A 20,712-nucleotide genomic window follows, 5' to 3' on the forward strand; every position below is an offset into this window, starting at 1 on the left:
CCTATTCTTGGTTGTCATGCAACAAATCTTCAAAACACCAACTTCAGCCTAGTTTCTTCCCATACATTTTCAAAGCAAGAAAATCAGTCAAAGAAACAGCTCTTGAAAAGTTTAGTTAACACAAGTTAAAGCATCATTAATAACTCAAAGCAACCTTGTTATATTCAGCCACAATCTATCAAACGGGTTGCTGACAGCGCGTTGAAGGACGTATGGGTGTCTCCACAGAGAGAACATAGTTGGTGTTGTTCTACCTGCATGGGACAGACAATAAGGATGTCTGTAGAGCACCAGCCAACCAAACCATCCCTCTGACAACAGAGAAGAGCCAGTCTGCTATTCATGTACCTTTCTTTACCCTCCCTCCTTCTTCCCTCCTCTCTCACATGCTTGACCCTGCCTTTTGAACTCCACCAACAACCTTTCAATGACTCATCAAAACTTGGGAGAGGAGAAAAGAGGAGAGGAAGATCTGGGACACAGCTTGACAAGGACAGGAAATATTCCCTTGTCCGTCCAGAGGATACTTACTATAGGTTTTCCTTTCTTTCTCACACTTGTAGAAGAACACAACAGCACATTTTTGAGTGGAGAGGCTCATCTGCTGCTTTGACTTCACCCCCTGCTTCCCTAGGATTTTCCCATGTTCATATCGGTAGCCCTTGAGTTTGTCACTCATGCAACAGCTGCTTACTGATACTATACCAGAGCCCAAGCTTTTTCCCTCCCTTCCTTTGCAACCCACACATAAGAACAAAAGCATTGTTGCTCCGAGGGGCCTTGAAACAGAATGCAAGGACTCTCTGAGGGCAGGTTGTGTCCCTCACGGTGTAATTCTGCACAAGAAGGCCCTCCTGACTCCTGGCAATTTGGAATGTTGGTCCAGAGGGAGTAAAAACATCCTTAAGACGTCCACCTGCATGTACAAACCAAATGTGCATCATCTCAAACTTTTATTGAAATGCAGTACAGTCGAATGGGTAGTGTTCATTAGATACCAACTGGAAGAAAACTGACTCAAACAGGGAGAGACTACCTGGACCTGTCCAATAAGAAACACACATTTTCCTTGTCCGTTGCAAAACTTTAAAAACATTTTCTGTTGTGTGCCCTAATGAACTGATTGCCCTGATGGCTACTTCACAAGGTCTCCTTACACTTTATTGTCTGAGTGAAAACTTTGTATGGCCTTCAAACTTCATACTTCAATGTGTCCTCAATATGTTCTCTCAGACAGATGTCAGTTTGAGACAGACAGAACGAGAGACAGAGACAGATGGAATGACTGGCAGCCAATCCCCTGGGAGGTAATACATTTAGTGTCTCTAAAGACCAATACATATATTGAACTACGTGAATTGAAGTCAATGCTTCAGAAACATTCAAAGACACACATGGATTGATAACTTAGTTGTCTACACGTCAACTGTAATCATGATCATACAGCATACAGTAGAGAGAGATATTTGCATTAAAAGCACATTTATTTCTAAACCTCAGTTCAAGTTGAGTGACACCCAGTGTTGACACTTTCTGCAAATTGCCCAGAGAGAACTGTTGTCTCTGAGTGAGGCACTCATTCGAATCATGTTTAATGTATGATTCATGCACCCCTCCCTGTTGGGAACAAAGAAAAACGCTGTCTATTGACATTATCTTTGTCAAACGGACAAAAAGCATTGCAAACATGAAAAGCTTAACTATGTATTCTCCACAAGTTGAATTGAGAAGGTGGGAATAAGGTGGCAGTCCTGTCTCACAGAGACCTTTCTTACTGCAGCTGTGTTTAAGATGCTCTCCTATTGACTTTGAAACAAATAGTCTTGGGGTTTCAAGGGTTGATGGGCTCATTGTCGTCAACTCATTGTTGATTCCCACTGCAAACACCTGCACGCACGCACACACACACGCACGCACACACACACACACACACACACACACACACACACACACACACACACACACACACACACACACACACACACACACACACACACACACACACAGTGGGTAAGGGCACCAGCTTCCCTACAGTATGTGTGGTTAGGTTAGGGCCTCGGAGGTCTCCAGCAGTAACAGATGGTACATGAGAGCAGGAGCTGGGTATAGTAGAGATTAACTAGATTACTTAAACAATTATACCTCTCTCATTTTCCATCCATACCCATCAGGTGTTGACTCATCTGGTATATCTAATAATAACATGGAACAGTCTGGGAAGATTACAAAAGAACCATAACACACGTGTTGCTGGTTGAATAGAGACACTGACACAGATGTAGACATAAATGATGCCACACACCCACGTTCACACAAACGTTCACACACGCACACACTTTAATATACATCAATACAATTCATAAGGATAATAAGAATACACCTTCTTATCTTCATTGTATCTGATAAAGACAAACGAGAGCCCCGCTAGCCTGGCCTCCCTCCCAAAACTCTGGACCTCCACAATGACAAATCCAACTCCCTTCATCATTATTACAGCACCACCCATGAATTCACTGCACCGTCCCACACTTGGACAGGCTGCAATAATCTGATCCTTTTGGGAAACTGGAGTGTCAGAAGATAATTTATAGCCCATGTCTTTCAAGTCGTTCCTTTGTCCCGCTGGTGGCTTCAGCCCTGGGTGCTCCTGGGATGCTGTGTGTGTTTAATGGCAACATGTGTCACTCCTTATCTCGTTCTTCGAGAGGCACAAAGGTAAAGGGTAGCTTAACAGCCTGGGAAAATTTTGAACAGTGTGAAATTACCTTGATCCAAAGATTCCTGCCGCATGCCAGCCCAATGAACCCATAACAGCACAGGCACTAACTCAGTCAGCCCTGCAAGGAACAGCTGAGAGAGGGGAGAGGGAGAGAGAGAGAGAGAGAGAGAGAGAGAGAGAGAGAGAGAGAGAGAGATGGAGAGAGAGAGAGAGAGAGAGAGAGAGAGAGAGAGAGAGAGAGAGAGAGAGAGATGGAGAGAGAGAGAGAGAGAGAGGGAGAGAGAGAGAGATGGAGAGAGAGAGAGAGAGAGAGAGAGAGAGAGAGAGAGAGAGAGAGAGAGAGAGAGAGAGAGAGAGAGAGAGAGAGAGAGAGAGAGAGAGAGAGATGGAGAGAGAGAGAGAGAGAGAGAGAGAGATGGAGAGAGAGAGAGAGAGAGAGAGAGAGAGAGAGAGAGAGAGAGAGAGAGATGGAGAGAGAGAGAGAGAGAGAGAGAGAGAGAGATAGAGGGAGAGAGAAAGAAAGAAAGAAAGAGAATGAAATAATTAAAGTAAAGAGGTCCCTCCAGTAATATCCAGCAACAGCCAGAAGATCAGAATTCCATTATCTAGTGTACATCCCATAATATAGACCTACATCCCAAAATATAGACCTACATCCCAAAATATACAGTGCATTTGGAAAGTATTCAGACCCCTTCACTTTTTTCACATTTTGTTACGTTACAGCCTTATTCTAAAATTGATTACATATTTTAATTTTCTCATCAATCTACACAAAATACCCCATTATGACAAAGCAAAAACAGGTTTTTATACATTTTTGCAAATGTATAAAAAATAAATATATATATATCTTATTTACATAAGTATTCAGACTCTTTGCTATGAGACTCGAAATTGAGCTCAGGCGCATCCTGTTTCCATTGATCATCCTTGAGGTTTCTATAACTTGATTGGAGTCCACCTGTGGTAAATTCAATTGATTGGACATGATTTGGAAAGGCACACACCTGTCTATATAAGGTCCCACAGTCGACAGTGCATGTCAGAGCAAAACCAAGCCATGAGGTCGAAGGAATTGTCCGTAGAGCTCCAAGACAGGATTGTGTCGAGGCACAGATCTGGGGAAGGGTACCAAAACATTTCTGCAGCATTGAAGTTGAGGTGACCAAGAACCCGATGGTCTCTCTGACAGAGTTCCTCTGTGGAGATTGGAGAACCTTCCAGAAGGACAACCATCTCTGCAGCACTCCACCAATCAGGCCTTTATGGTAGAGTGGCCAGACGGAAGCCACTCCTTGGTAAAAGGCACATGACAGCCCGCTTAGAGTTTGCCAAAAGGCACCTAAAGGACTCTCAGACCATGAGAAACAAGATTCTCTCGCCTGATGTAACCAAGATTGAACTCTTTGGCCTGAATGCCAAGCGTCACGTCTGGAGGAAACCTAGCACCATCCCTACGGTGAAGTATGGTGGTGGCAGCATCATGCTGTGGGGAGGTTTTTCAGCGGCAGGGACTGGGAGACTGGTCAGGATCGAGGGAAAGATGAACAGAGCAAAGTACAGAGAGATCCTTGATGAAAACCTGCTCCAGAGCGAAGGTGAAAGTTCACCTTCCAACAGGACAACGACCCTAAGCACACAGCCAAGACAACGCAGGAGTGGCTTCGGGACAAGTCTCTGAATGTCCTTGAGTGGCCCAGCCAGAGACCGGACTTGAACCTGATCGAACACCTCTGGAGAGACCTGAAAATAGCTGTGTATCGACGCTCCCCATACAACCTAACAGAGCTTGAGAGGATCTGCAGAGAAGAATGGGAGAAACTCCCCAAATACAGGTGTGCCAAGCTTGTAGCGTCATGGTAGCAGCTAATGGGGATCCATAATAAACACAAATAAACACAAATACCCAAGAAGACTCAAAGCTGTAATCGCTGCCAAAGGTGCTTCAACAAAGTACTGAGTAAAGGGTCTGAATACTTATGTAAATGTAATATTTCCGTTTTTATTTTTTATACATTTGCAAACATTTCTAAAAACCTGTTTTTGCTTTGTCATTATGGGGTATTGTGTGTAGATTGATAAGGAAAAGAAACAACTTAATCGATTTTAGAATAAGGATGTAACGTAACAAAATGTGGAAAAAGTGAAGGGGTCTGAATACTTTCCAAATGTAGAATCCTCTGTAAAGGTGTAAGAAAAAAGGGCTTAGTGCCATGGCAGAATTTTATTTCTGAATACTTTCCGAATGCACTGTAGATCTACATCCCACAATTAAGTCGTATCTTATAGGTCGACATCCAGTTATAAAGGGGTATTTATCTACTATCTACAAATAAAGTGGAGAGCGCCTCCACAAAGTGAGTGAATCGATTGGTGAGTGGCGTCCATCCAGAAGATGTGACTGTGTTTGGGTTTATTTCCAGGAGAGGACAGGTCGTTATGGCTGGAATGCTGTTGTGTGAACGATGAAGAGAACATTCAGGGTGTGTGTGATTGCTGCCGGTACCTCAGTCACAACAGCAAGGGTCTAACAGCAACAATAGCAGAGCAGAGAGGAGAGTCAAACACCCCTCCCTGCTGAATGCATTTCCTCTCCGCCACGTACTTCTTAGCTTCCTAAGATGCCATTTTGATAAGAAAATCTGTAACCCTCAGTAAAAACTGCTGTGTCTGTGTATGCCTCAGTTTAGTTCTCACTTTATAAACACAAAGTCTTCAATGATTCAATGTACGGTACGCTTTTATCTTATGTATGAGAATGTGGTTCTATTCAATATATTTTTTATTAATAAGACAATTCTCTTCACTAAAGGCAAAGTTATGTGCAAAACTGCAATTGAACAAATGCCTTAAAGTGCAATGCCTCGCACATGAAATGTACCTCTACATTTCTTGCAGCACCCTGTAAAAACATGAAACATTGATCACATTAAGTTTCTGTCTATGATTTCAGTTGCACCTGTTATTGCCTGTCAGCTCGTAACCAGTTTATACTTATCTGAATAGCTTAACCTCAGCCAACATGCTCTGCTTCTCAATGTCTTCATGAGGCACGTGTGTTTTTACCAGTTTGAGACAACTTCTAAAGAGATTTCCTGAATTAGTGAGTCCTATTCCTCATACTCAACAAAATATGAATGAAAGGTGTACACACACACGCACACACACAGGCTGCTTCAATGTCCCTTTATCACCCTGCGAGTTAGGCCTGAATGATTTTCTGTGGCTCAGAGGGATTTGTTGTCCCATGCCAAGTCTCAGCAGATATTTATCAAAGGACACCTACAAGTAACTGCCAAAATAAAGGAAACACCAACATAAAGTGTCTTAATAGGGTGTTGGGCCACCACGAGCCAGAACAGCTTCAATGCACCTTGGCATAGATTCTACAAGGGTCTGGAACTCTACTGGAGAGATGCAACACCATTCTTCCACAAGAAGATTCCGTCATTTGGTGTTTTGTTGATGGTGGTGGAAAACGCTGTCTCAGGCGGCGCTCCAGAATCTCCCATAAGTGTTCAATTGGGTTGAGATCTGGTGACTGAGACGGCCATGGCATATGGTTTACATCATTTTCATGCTCATCAAACCATTCAGTGACCACTCGTGCCCTGTGGATGGGGCATTGTCATCCTATGGGGTGTAACCATGGCAGCCAAAATAATGGCCTGCCCAGCATTTCTATAAATGACCCTAAGCATGATGGGATGTTAATTGCTTAATTACCTCAGGGACAACACCTGTGTGGAAGCACCTGCCATCAATACACTTTGTATCCCTCATTTACTCAAGTGTTTCCATTATTGTGGTAGTTACCTGTACATTAACAGGGATATTATTTTTTTTCTCCCCCTATATTTTCCTGGGAACATTAACTTGCATTGCTTCATCAAGATACTATAGAACCTTCAAACTCAACTCTGGACCTCGAAGTCAGTTCCACTGCATTTGTTCATTGTTCCCCTCTAATCAGGGAATTATTTAGACTTGGGACACCATTAAGGATCAGGTAGAACAGAAAACCAGCAGGCTCCCGACCTCATATGGTAAGAGTTGAATACCCCTGCTATAGAACATGGAGGCAGTGTAGGTAGGGGTGGATGGGCTCTCCTCACACCTGCCATAGCTTCACCAGACAACTGTCTCAGCATGACAAAAAGGCATTGAGCCCAGCTTCCAGGCTGGTTTTCACAATGAGCCCAACAGAGTGTGTGCTATGGCATGTTGATAATGCTGAGCTCAAGCAGCCATGCAACAATACATGGACAGAGTTCATCACGGTGCAGTATCAGTATCTCACACAAGAACAGGCATCAGAACCGCTGCCAATGTCGAAAAGGTTTTAAATGCAATACAATCTCTCAATTAAAATGCTACAGTAATGAATATCAACAAAAACATTCATTTTACCTGGAGAACAGATATGGCACTAAAGGAAAATTGTAGAGATGCCAGTTTACTGAATCAGATTTGTGAATGGGGGCTGATATGATATCCTGCATGGCTCTGCTGAAAAATGACTCTGGTGTCATTGGGTCTGTGTTGATTGAGTTGGAAACATGTCAAGCACCATCTGGATGCTTCACCATTTCTTCCCTCACCTTGTAAAAAAACAGTAATGGCATTTACCATTTACCAGAAATGGGCCATAATTGGTTTGATTGGCACACTGTGATGACTCTATTCATGTTTTTTTTTACTCCGCCAGGCCAGGACGGAGATCAAAAGCCTGGGTCTTCAGGGCTGAGGGACAGGGACAGGCGGAATGATAACTGGTTCTGGGCAGCGTCCCATAATAACACTGAGGATGAGGTGAGGAGGGTGAAACTGTAGGTGGCTCTGGCTCCACCTAGCTCCTCCTGCCTTGCTCCTCTGCCTGTCTACATGTACTGAAGAGGCCTCCTTTCATGATCCATTACCTCTGGAATTCCAGCAGCGGAACAAGGGAGCAGGGTCACCTTTCAATCACTGGGCCGCTTCCACAGGACTAATATAATACATGTGTTTCCTCAAAGACAGAGGGACACGTTGTTTTGGGGGGAGGGAAAAAAGGAAAGAGGAGAGATCTACCAGGCTGTGTCATGCCGTGGCTATAAAAAGGGAGGCTGGCGCTCTGGCTGAATCAGCCTGTGAACCAAACAGCTGTTTTTAGCCTATATGAAGAGCCAGGAGTACTAAGTGTAAACAGTTCCCAGGGCTTGGAGCTGCTCTGGGCTCAGAGAGAGAGAGAGAGAGAGAGAGAGAGAGAGGGAGAGAGAGAGCGGGAGAGGGCTTGGATGACTAACATGCCCTCCTGGCTGCTTGTCTGTCTGTCGGGGCGGAGCTGCTGCTGAGGGGCCTCTGGAATCTTGCCCTCACACCGGCTCCAGGGTCAGCAGAGTGGGGAGAAAACACCAGCATCCGCTCTCTCTCTGTTGTAAATCAATCTCGCTCCCCCACCCTCCCTCCCTCCCTCCCTCCCTCCCTCCCTCCCTCCCGTAGGGTAATCCTCTGCTGTATGTCTACCTCTCGCTATTTCAATCTCGCTCTCTCTCTAATTCTATCCATTTCTCTTTGTTCTTAGCAGGCTAGGTTATATGCTTGGTTATATGCCTGTCTGTCATTATTACGGGGCAATTTGTGTTCATGCTAGCATCCCATTCATCATAGAGAAAGGCTTGGGCTGGGTCCCAGGGTCTTAAATGCCTGGGTCCTCACAGGTTCACCATGGTGGCATCCTGTTCTCTCACAGCAGGTCAGAGGTCAGAGCCCTATACCTCCTGATTGATCACTACCCCTCTTCTCCATCTCCCCTCTCAAGCCTCCCCTCTTCAAGATCCCCTCTCCCCTACTCCATTTCTTATCCCCCATCTCCTCTCTTTTTCCCTCCCCTCTTCAAGATCCCCTCAACCATGGCCGGCAATGGGCATAAGAGACATAAGCGGTCGCTTAGGGCCCCCGGCTGCTAGGGGGCCCCAAATCTTTTTTTAGGAACTCAGTCGGGGTCTCTACTAATTGTTAAAGGGATGTTTCAGGATTTTGGCAATGAGGCCCTTTATCTACTTCCCCAGTCAGATGAACTTATGTCTCTGTGTCCAGTATGAAGGAAGTGAGGTAGTCCTTCTCAAAAAACCAACACTCGATCCCTCTGATGTCAACAACTACAGACCAGTATCCCTTCTTTCTTTTCTCTCCAAAACTCTTGAGCGTGCCGTCTTTAGCCAACTCTCTTGCTATCTCTCTCAGAATGACCTTCTTGATCCAAACCAGTCAGGTTTCAAGACTGGTCATTCAACTGAGACTGCTCTTCTCTGTGTTACGGAGGCTCTCCGCACTTCTAAAGCTAACTCTCTCTCCTCTGCTCTTGTCCTTCTAGACCTGTCTGCTGCCTTTGATACTGTGAACCATCAGATCCTCCTCTCCACCCTCTCCGAGCTGGGCATCTCCGGCGCGGCTCACTCTTGGATTGCGTCCTACCTGACCGGTCGCTCCTACCAAGTGGCGTGGCGAGAAGCTGTCTCCGCACCACGTGCTCTCACCACTGGTGTCCCCCAGGGCTCAGTTCTAGGCCCTCTCCTATTCTCGCTATACACCAAGCCACTTGGCTCTGTTATATCCTCACATGGCCTCTCCTATCATTGCTACGCAGACGACACACAACTAATCTTCTCCTTTCCCCCTTCTGATAACCAGGTGGCGAATCGCATCTCTGCATGTCTGGCAGACATATCAGTGTGGATGACGGATTACCACCTCAAGCTGAACCTTGGCAAGACGGAGCTGCTCTTCCTCCCGGGGAAGGACTGCCCGTTCCATGATCTCGCCATCACGGTTGACAACTCCGTTGTGTCCTCCTCCCAGAGTGTGAAGAGCCTTGGCGTGACCCTGGACAACACCCTGTCGTTCTCCGCTAACATCAAGGCGGTGACCCGATCCTGTAGGTTCATGCTCTACAACATTCGGAGAGTACGACCCTGCCTTACACAGGAAGCGGCACAGGTCCTAATCCAGGCACTTGTCATCTCCCGTCTGGATTACTGCAACTCGCTGTTGGCTGGGCTCCCTGCCTGTGCCATTAAACCCCTACAACTCATCCAGAATGCCGTAGCCCGTCTGGTGTTCAACCTTCCCAAGTTCTCTCACATCACCCCGCTCCTCCGCACACTCCACTGGCTTCCAGTTGAAGCTCGCATCTGCTACAAGACCATGGTGCTTGCCTACGGAGCTGTGAGGGGAACGGCACCTCCGTACCTTCAGGCTCTGATCAGTCCCTACACCCAAACGAGGGCATTGCGTTCATCCACCTCTGGCCTGCTGGCTCCCCTACCTCTGGGGAAGCACAGTTCCCGCTCAGCCCAGTCAAAACTGTTCGCTGCTCTGGCACCCCAATGGTGGAACAAGCTCCCTCATGACGCCAGGACAGCGGAGTCACTCACCACCTTCTGGAGACATTTGAAACCCCACCTCTTTAAGGAATACCTGGGATAGGATAAAGTAATCCTTCTACCCCCGCCTTACCCCACCCCACCAAAAAAAAAAAAAAAAAAAAAGACATTGTAAAGTGGTTATCCCACTGGCTATAAGGTGAATGCACCAATTTGTAAGTCGCTCTGGATAAGAGCGTCTGCTAAATGACGTAAATGTAAATGTAAATGTAGTTTTGTGAGCCAATAGTAGCTAACGCTAGTTCGCAATTGCACTAGCGCTAGTTAGCAACTTCTTTCAAACTGCACGCAGAGACATAAAAAACGACAACCTTAACTTTATAACTTAAATTTTTTCTCTCTGCCGTCAGGAGGGGGACCACTAAAATGTTTTACTTGCGAGGTGGGGGTCCCCGCTCCCATCTCCACACAGGAAGCCTGGCTTCCATTGTCCTATAGGTAAGAAGGGAACAGATTAGGAGCAGAGTCAGACAAGAAGAACGAGGCTGGTCCATAGACTAGCTCAGACCTCTCTACCCTGTCACCCAGGATGCTTTAAGTAGAAGACTGTTGAGGTACATCTGTGCCACACCCCGTGTACCCCCCAACCCCTCCTCCATCCCACATCACATCAATGGCCGACAGACAAACACGATTTACGGATTTCATTTTAGCCAACATTTTCATAAGCCCTACCAACCTAAAGCTTAAAAATGCAGTATCTGAATGAATCTTTGTTGTCTTAAAGTTTCCTCTGCTGCATGTTGAGAAGCAGTATATTTGCTGTAAATATTTTGGCTCCAGGGAGGCACCAGCCAGGCAGGCGAGGCAAGGGGAGTGTGGAGGCATGCAGGCAGGAGGAAGGAAGGCATGTGGAGCATGCAGGTCCTCCTATCTGCCAGCCCCTAATTACGCCCAATTACACCTTGAACACAAGTGGGCTGCTGTGGATGTTTCTCAGGGTGTGAGGTCAAGCATTTCCTGTGTCTGTGAATGGCCCACGTCGGGGGAATTGTCTTGCCGACGAGGCTCCCTCCCTCTCCCCATCCCTCCCCTCCCCCTCCTCCACCACCAAACCTCCACCATTAATTCCAGAGGCAGATAGGGTTTTTAACCCCTTGGACACTCCACCCTGGAATTATCTCCCTGGCTGCAACGCAAACAAAAACAAACATGCACACACATACAAAAGCATGTTGATATGTATTAAAGTGTTCACATACGATTCTAATAGATTCAAGTATTGGGGTTGGGATCAACTGGATTTTCTTTTACTGTATCCTATTGTATCCCAACCAAGAATCTTATTGGCACACAGCCCATCTATACAAACAAGGTGGTTCTGCCTGTGTCCTGTTTGTTAGGGATGCTCCTTTCTGTCTGCCAAGGAGACAGGTTTTCCCCTTTTACACATTACTTCCTCTTTATATCCACCACTCATTACAGCACACCTTGAGCTGGGTCTAGAGCTGGATCTAGATCCTCTATTTGATAATTGAAGATGTAATATCCAGGTCTAGTGAGATCCGTGTGATCCACTACTTCCCCCAGCATAGAATCACCCCTGGTGGGCTGAACCAGACAGCAGCCTCAGTCACGATGGTAGTGTACCAACAGGTTTGGTTCCCACACCCAGTAGGAAAATAAATACTTCATAATCATTGCCTATCAAAACACGTAACACAGGCTGAACCGAAAATGTCCATTCCATGGGAAATCCATAGCGAGCAAGTACATGCTCGCTCCTCCGCACTGACATTTCAGAGACACAAGGGAGAGATTAGCGGCACATATGGGAGGGTCAGAAAGCAGGATGAAAGACGGTCTGGGGAAATGGGGGTTAGGCCCCTTTTAAGAGCTGAATAGGTGGCCATCTTAGATGAGCTAATTTAAGTGAAGCGAGCGTTTTAGTAAAAACATCATCTGCTGTGGAGGCACTTCCGTAACGCAGTTCTGCATGGTTGGAGTACCCCCAACCCCCCTCCCACCCCCCCAAAATGAAATAGCCACTCACAAAGTATAGACTACCGATCGCTGTCCATGGTGCTGAAATTGCGACATCGAATCGATTAAAGGCTTTCTGTGGTGCCTGGGCATGTAGCCTATAGCTTTGCTTTAGCTAATGGATAAATCTTTATTGGTATTTGGTCATCATTTCCTCATGTTAAGCCTAACATTTCACAAAGCTATGCACGGTGTCGCTGGCGGCAATAATGTAATTACTTGTTCAGTAATTAAAGTTGGAAATTCATACATTGCAGATTGCAAAAATTAATTTTCAATGCAACAGCATACTAATCATCTACCAATAGATTTTTTTGAATATACAACTGTCCTGTATAGGCTACCTGAACCTGCATGACATGAGCCGTCCTGCGCTCTCTCCCAGCTTGGATAGAAAGTTTTGCGTAAACCCAGTCTATTAATGCCAAATGTTACAGTAAATCCACTCTCAAAACACTAGCTTGCTAGGGATTGTTCATTATTCAGTGTAGCCTACTATCTATAGCTTCAGTGCATTGGGAACGTATTCAGACCCCTTGACTTTTTCCACATTTTGTTACGTTACAGCCTTTTTCTAAAATGGATTAAACAGTTTGTTTCCCCTCATCAATCTACACACAATACCCAATAATGACAAGGAATTTTCAACAAAAAAAAAGGTGACATATCACATTTACATAAGTATTCAGACCCTTTACTCAGTACTTTGTTGAAGCACCTTTGTCAGCAGTTACAGCCTCAAGTCTTCTTGGGTATGACGCTACAAGCTTGGCACACCTGTACTTGGGGAGTTTCTCCAATTTGTCTCTGCAAATCTTCTCAAGCTCTGTCAGGTTGGATGAGGAGTGTCACTGCACAGCTATTTTCAGGTCTCTCCAGAGGTGTTCGATTGGGTTCAAGTCCGGGCTCTGGCTGGGCCACTTAAGGACATTCAGAGACTTGTCCCGAAGCCACTCCTGCGTTGTCTTTGTTGTGTGCTTAGGGTCGTTCTCCTGTTGGAAGGTGAACCTTCACCCCAGTCTGAGGTCCTGAGCGCTCTGGAGCAGGTTTTCATCAAGGATCTCTCTGTACTTTGCGCCGTTCATCTTTCCCTCGATTCTTACTAGTCTCCCAGTCCCTGCCGCTGAAAAATCTCCCCACAGCATGATGCTGCCACCACCATACTTCACCGTAGGGATGGTGCCAGGTTTCCTCCAGACGTGACGCTTGGCATTCAGGCCAATGAGTTCAATCTTGGTTTTATCAGACCAGAGAATCTTGTTTCTCATGGTCTGAGAGTCCTTTAGGTGCCTTTTGGCAAACTCCAAGCGGGCTGTCATGTGCCTTTTACTGAGGAGTAGCTTCCGTCTGACCACTCTACCATAAAGGCCTGATTGGTGGAGTTCTGCAGAGACAATTGTCCTTCTGAAAAGTTATCCGATCTCCACAGAGGAACTCTGGAGCTCTGTCAGAGTGACCATCGGGTTCTTGGTCACCTCCCTGACCAAGGCCCTTTTCCCCCGATTGCTCAGTTTGGCCGGGCGGCCAGCTCTAAGAAGAGGCTTGGTGGTTCCAAACTTTAAGAATGATGGAGGCCACTGTGTCCTTGGGGACCTTCAATGCTGCAGACATGTTTTGGTACCCTTCCCCAGATCTGTGCCTCGACACAATCCTGTCTCGGAGCTCTACGGACAATTCCTTCGACCTCATGGCTTGGGTCAGCGTGGAGGCTGTGTTGTTGCCTACCCCCACCACCTGGGGGAGACCCATCATGAAGGCCAGGATCCAGTTGCGGAGGGATGTGTTCAGTCCCAGGGTCCTGAGCTTAGTGATGACGTTGGAGGGCACTATGCTGTTCAAAGCTGAGCTATAGTAAATGAACGGCATTCTCACATAGGTGTACCTCTTGTCCAGGTGGGAGAGGGGAGTGTGGAGTGCAATATAGATTGCGTCATCTGTGGATCTGTTGGAGCGGTATGAGAATTGGAGTGGGTCCAGGGTGTCTGGGATGATGGCGTTGATGTGAGCCATGACCAGCCTTTCAAAGCATTTCATGGCTATAGATGTGAGTGCTACAGGGCGATAGTAATTTAGACAGGTTAACTTACATTTACATTTACATTTTAGTCATTTAGCAGACGCTCTTATCCAGAGCGACTTACAGGAGCAATTAGGGTTAAGTGCCTTGCTCAAGGGCACATTTACGTCATTTAGCAGACGCTCTTATCCAGAGCGACTTACAAATTGGTGCATTCACCCTATAGCCAGTGGGATAACCACTTTACACTTTTTTTTTTTTTTTTTTTTTGGGGTGGGGGGTGGAAGGATTGGGTGGAAGGATTACTTTATCCTATCCCAGGTATTCTTTAAAGAGGTGGGGTTTCAAATGTCTCCGGAAGGTGGTGAGTGACTCCGCTGTCCTGGCGTCATGAGGGAGCTTGTTCCACCATTGGGGTGCCAGAGCAGCGAACAGTTTTGACTGGGCTGAGCGGGAACTATGCTTCCGCAGAGGAAGGGGAGCCAGCAGGCCAGAGGTGGATGAACGCAATGCCCTCGTTTGGGTGTAGGGACTGATCAGAGCCCGAAGGTACGGAGGTGCCGTTCCCCTCACTGCTCCATAGGCAAGCACCATGGTCTTGTAACGGATGCGAGCTTCAACTGGAAGCCAGTGGAGTGTGCGGAGGAGGGGGGTGACGTGAGAGAACTTGGGAAGGTTGAACACCAGACGGGCTGCGGCATTCTGGATGAGTTGTAGGGGTTTAATGGCACAGGCAGGGAGGCCAGCCAACAGCGAGTTGCAGTAATCCAGACGGGAGATGACAAGTGCCTGAACTTGGCGTTCTTGGGCACAGGGACTATGGTAGTCTGCTTGAAACATGTACAGTTGAAGTCGGAAGTTTACATACACCTTAGTCAAATACATTTAAACTCTGTTTTTCACAATTCCTGACATTTAATCCTAGTAAAAATGCCCTGTCTTAGGTCAGTTAGGATCACCACTTTATTTTAAGAATGTGAAATGTCAGAATAATAGTAGAGAGAATGATTTATTTCAGCTTTTATTTCTTTCATCACATTCCCAGTGGGTCAGAAGTTTACATACACTCAATTAGTATTTGGTAGCATTGCCTTTAAATTGTTTAACTTGGGTCAAACGTTTCGGGTAGTCTTCCACAAGCTTCCCACAATAAGTTGGGTGAATTTTGGCCAATTCCTCCTGACAGAGCTGGTGTAACGGAGTCAGGTTTGTAGGCCTCCTTGCTCGCACATGCTTTTTCAGTTCTGCCCACAAATGTTCTATAGGATTGAGGTCAGGGCTTTGTGATGGCCATTCCAATACCTTGACTTTGTTGTCCTTAAGCCATTTTGCCACAACTTTGGAAGTATGCTTGGGGTCATTGTCCATTTGGAAGACCCATATGCGACCAAGCTTTAACTTCCTGACTGATGTCTTGAGATGTTGCTTCAATATATCCACATAATTTTCCTCCCTCATGATGCCATCTATTTTGTGAAGTGCACCAGTCCCTCCTGCAGCAAAGCACCCCCACAGCATGATGCTGCCACCCCCGTGCTTCACGGTTGGGATGGTGTTCTTCGGCTTGCAAGCGACCCCCTTTTTCCTCCAAACATAACAATGGTCATTATGGCCAAACAGTTCTATTTTTGTTTCATCAGACCAGAGGACATTTCTCCAAAAGTTACAATCTTTGTCCCCATGTGCAGTTGCAAACCTTACTCTGGCTTTTTTATTGCGGTTTTGGAGCAGTGGCTTCTTCCTTGCTGAGCGGCCTTTCAGGTTATGTCGATATAGGACTCGTTTTACTGTGGATATAGATACTTTTGTACCTGTTTCCTCCAGCATCTTCACAAGGTCCTTTGCTGTTGTTCTGGGATTGATTTGCACTTTTCACACCAAAGTACGTTCATCTCTAGGAGACAGAACGCGTCTCCTTCCTGAGCAGTATGACGGCTGAGTGGTCCCATGGTGTTTATACTTGCGTAATATTGTTTGTACAGATACCTTCAGGCGTTTGGAAATTGCTCCCAAGGATGAACCAGACTTGTGGAGGTCTACCAATTTCTTTCTGAGGTCTTGGCTGATTTCTTTTGATTTTCCCATGATGTCAAGCAAAGAGGCACTGAGTTTGAAGGTAGGCCTTGAAATACATCCACAGGTACACCTCCAATTGACTCAAATGATGTCAATTAGCCTATCAGAAGCTTCTAAAGCCATTACATCATTTTTTTGAATTTTCCACGCTGTTTAAAGATACAGTCAACTTAGTGTATGTAAACTTCTGACCCACTGGAATTGTGATACATTGAATTATAAGTGAAATAATCTGTCTGTAAACAATTGTTGGAAAAATTACTTGTGTCATGCACAAAGTAGATGTCCTAACCGACTTGCCAAAACTATAGTTTGCTAATAAGAAATGTGTGGAGTGGTTGAAAAACAAGTTTTAATGACTCCAACCTAAGTGTATGTAAACTTCCGACGTCAACTGTAGGTATTAAAGGCTGGGTAAGGGAGAGGTTGCAAATGTCAGTGAAGACACTTCCCAGCTGGTCAGTGAATTCTCTGAGTACCCATGCTGGTAATCTGTCCGGCTACGTTGAGCGAGATCACACAGTCACCTGGAACAGCTGGTGCTCTCATGCATGGTTCAGTGTTGCTTGCATCAAAGTGAGCATAGAAGGAATTTAGCTCGTATGGTAGGCTCTTGTCACTAAGCAGATCGCGTCTGGGTTTCCCTTTGTGATCCGTGTTAGTTTGCAAGCACTGCCACATCCGACGAGCGTCAGAGCCAGTGTAGTAGGATTCGAGCTTTGTATGCATTGCTGTGTGTGGAGTAAAGGTGAGTTTATTTGCCTCTAGTTGCACAAGTGACATGCTGGTAAAAATGAGGTAAGACAGATTTCAGTTTCCCTGCATTAAAATCACCGGCCACTAGGAGTACCACCGCTGGATGTGCATTTTCTTGTGTGCTTATCGCCCTATACAGCTCGTTAAGTGCGTCCTTAGTGCCAGCATAGGTTTGTGGTGGTAAATAAACAGCTACGAAAAATATAGATGAAAACTCTCTTGGTAAATAGTATGGTCTGCAGTTTATCATGAGGTATTCTAACTCAGGCAAGCAAAACCTTGAGACTTCCTTAACAGAGATTGCGCACCAGCTGTTGTTAACAAAGAGACACACACCTCTCCTCCTTAACCTTACCCGAAGCTGCTGTTTGGTCTTGACGATGCATAGAAAAGCCAGCTAGATGAATAGCTAGATGAATATTATCCATGCCTTTGTTCAGCCAAGACTCTGAGAAACATAGAATATTACAGTTCTTCAGGTGCCTCCTATAGGATAGTCTCGAATGGAACTCGTCCAGTTTGTTCTCTAGTGATTGTACGTTTTTCAATAGAACAGAGGGTAGAGGCGGTTTATTTACTTGTCGACGTCGTCTCGTCAGGGAGACGCTCGTTTGCCTCTCTTGCGCCGTCTCTTCCTCCTTCGAGTCCTGGGGATTAGGGCAATTAAGGAGAATGAGAGGCTCAATTAAAGATGTTGCAGAACTGCTGTATTTGAATCACCACTCCCTTCTGCCAGGTTTCCCTGATGTTGCTATGGCAATCAAGCTGTTTTTACCATCCCTGTAACTGTCGCTTCTGCGGAGAGATCGTTTTCTAAAAAGCATTAGTCTCTCGGTCTGATATGAGCTTTTGAACACCTGCACTGGTGCTGTCATAGCCTTTGCCAAGGCATTTGTTCGCTGGTATATCTCCTTACTTTCAATCAGTTCATTTTTTTTTTTTCAAGGCCTGAGGCACTTTTTCAGTCACATTGCTGAAGCCCAAGAACAAAACACTTAGCTTCCTAGTACATATGGAAATTAAAAAGGTTTATAAAGGACTTTTTGGAGGGTTACTGTCAAAATGATTTATTAAACAAACAAAAAAATAGACTTCGATGATAGGCGCATGGGCCCCCAGAGCTCGTGGGCCCCGGTGCAGGCGTGTCCAGTACGCAAGTGTGTGGAGGGAAGTCAAAATGTGTAAAGTTGTTTTATGGTATGTATAGTTGTTTTTTGTGTGTGTTATCATAGAGTTCATTCAATCATCTAGCTATTTTCAAATGTCTAGAGTAATGTAACATGAATGATGCAGCAGTAATGTGCCTATTGGTCTCTTCTCTAATATTCACGGTTTCGGCCGAGGCTGCCTCTCTTCCTTGCTCGGGCAGGCTTCGGCGGTCGTCGTCTCCGGAGTACTAGCTGCCACCGTTGTATGTTTCGATGTTCGTTTGGTTTTGTCTTGATGTTGTACACCTGTTATCGTTTAGCGTTAATTATTGTCCTATAAGTTCTCGTTGTGTTTGTCAGGTGTTGTGTGTGATTGCGCGACTGTTGGTTGTCTTTGCTTCGTTGTTTCCTCCTCTGTTTGAGTGAGGGTTCTCGCACATGTTAGTGCGCATTTTGTTTTACGCCTGTGTGCGCATTTTCTCGCCTCCGGGCTTTTTTGGCTCGTGTTCTAAGTGATTGTTCACTAAAGTCTTTTGGACTAAGTTTCTGCGTCCTGCGCCTGATTCCTGCACCACACCCACCTACAGCACCCACTGACAAATATTCACCTTCACTTCAAAAGAGAAATGTTTCCTCATGTAGATAAACAAAGGAAATCCTCAGAAAGGGAGTGTCATTGTCTTTAGGTGAACAGAGAAGCTCATTGGCTGAGAGGTGTACTTTGAACACCCCTTTTTCTGCCTTCCAGACGCCGACCGCCCACCCACTCACCCACGCATGGTCTGCACTGGCCCCCGTGGCCGCCCGCCCACCCTCCCAGCCAGGAGATTGAGTTACAGTTATGAGCTTGCAGTCTGCCCTGCCAGAAAGACAGGAGTGGAAATAAATACAAGAAAAAAAGGAAAACAGAAAAACCAAAAGGGAAAAATTGGTGTTTTGAATACTGAGTAGAAGAGTTTGGTTATTATTGGGAAAAAAATGAAAGAGGTAATTAATGAAAAGAGCCAAGACATGAGGAAACTGCTCTTGCGTGTCTGAAACAGTCCTGGACTCCGGGCCAAGCCCTGCCTCAACTCAGCTGTTGTTCCAGCCCCTGCATTTATCATACATGCATTTCCCCAGCAACAGCAGATGCATCCCAAATGACACCCTATTCCCTATATTGCACTACTTTTGACCAGAGCCCTATGGTCAAAAGTAGTGCACTATAAAGGGAACTGCAATAAGATGCAGCCATTCACAGTCACTCAGATGCAGCAGGTCCGTCAAGCGGGCGTCCAGACGACCCTAACTGCTGGGGGAGTGCAGGTCCAGGTCCCAGCCTGGAATGAAAGGGGACCTTGTCCAGGGGCTGTCTAAGTGTGGCTCTAAGTGGCATCCCAGTTCAGGTAGAGCGAGTCCTAAAGAGAAATAAACTACCTTGCAAATATTTGTGCATTGAATTCACATCCTGGGCCACATCAAGGAGGAGAAGCTGAACTTGGTGGAATATGGCCTAAAGCTATCCAACACACTTTTCCTTCCTGCATTCTTCACCTTGGAAAAAAAGAACAAAATAGAGAGGGGGAGTGAGAGGGAGAGAACAAGCTAAAGTCTTGTGTTCAACATGTCAGTGGCTAACGATTATAAGAACGCTTTTCCAGGTTTTCGCCATCTGTCATTTTTATGAACAGCAGGGTAGGAAATTGGGTCTTTTTGGTTGTTTGGCCCGAGAATAATGAGCCTACTGAAAATGATTGTTATAGATGACCGCTCAGCAGCGTCCTCATATGGACCCAATCAAGCTGCACTCCGCCACTCCAGGATAAATCAATCTGATGACTTGGGAAAAGGGGAGGGAGCACAGGAGTCTGGGAACAAGGTAACGACATCCGCTGTGCCCTGGCATGAAGGTGCTGGAACTCCTCTCAGCCAATCAGAGTGCAGCTCAGGGCAGCGGGGCTGAGAGGGGGGCGGAGGGAGAGGGAGTCTCAGTCTGCAGCCTGTTATCAGCCCATAACGCTCAGCCCCCTATTTCAGCAACATGGGATTCAAGGCATATGTAGGCTATGTTTTGGAAGTGGGGGACTGGATGCCCCTCAGACAAAACACTAGATAAGACTGATCGTGAGACACATTCCTTCAATGGACGATACATATCCAATGAAATGCCATTGAGCGCACTCTACCAGGCTGACTTTGTGGGTATTTTCATCCATATCGGGTGAACCGTTTACATATTACAGTACTTTCTGTACATAGTCCCCCCATTTTAGGGGACCAAAAGTATTGGAACAAATTCACTTATATTTGTATTAAAGCAGTAAAAAAAAAAGTATTTGGCCCCATATTCATTGCATGCAATGGCTACACCAAGCTTGTGACTACAAATTTGTTGGATGCATTTGCTGTTTGTTTTGGTTGTGTTTCAGATTATTTTGTGCCCAACAGAAATTAATGGTAAATAATGTATTGTGTCATTTTGGAGTCATTTTTTATTGTAAATAAGAATAGAATATGTTTTTAAACACTTATACATTAATGTGGATGCTACCATGATTACAGATAATCCTGAATGAATCGTGAATAATTATGAGTGAAAAAGTT

General features: G+C 45.7%; 1 long non-coding RNA gene across 1 annotated transcript in view; it reads right to left on the reverse strand.

The window, feature by feature from the left end:
• Positions 1-2,023: 2,023 nt before the first annotated feature.
• Positions 2,024-20,712, reverse strand: part of LOC121576944 — a 174,258-nt gene continuing 155,569 nt past the window's right edge. Inside the window, exons 4-5 of the long non-coding RNA XR_006002545.2 lie at positions 2,766-2,850; positions 2,024-2,655 (exon numbers count right to left, since the gene is read on the reverse strand). This is a non-coding gene — a long non-coding RNA (uncharacterized LOC121576944). The remainder of the gene's footprint in view (positions 2,656-2,765; positions 2,851-20,712) is intronic.

The sequence above is a fragment of the Coregonus clupeaformis genome, chromosome 11 (genome assembly GCF_020615455.1).
Source record: "Coregonus clupeaformis isolate EN_2021a chromosome 11, ASM2061545v1, whole genome shotgun sequence".
NCBI lineage: Eukaryota > Metazoa > Chordata > Actinopteri > Salmoniformes > Salmonidae > Coregonus > Coregonus clupeaformis.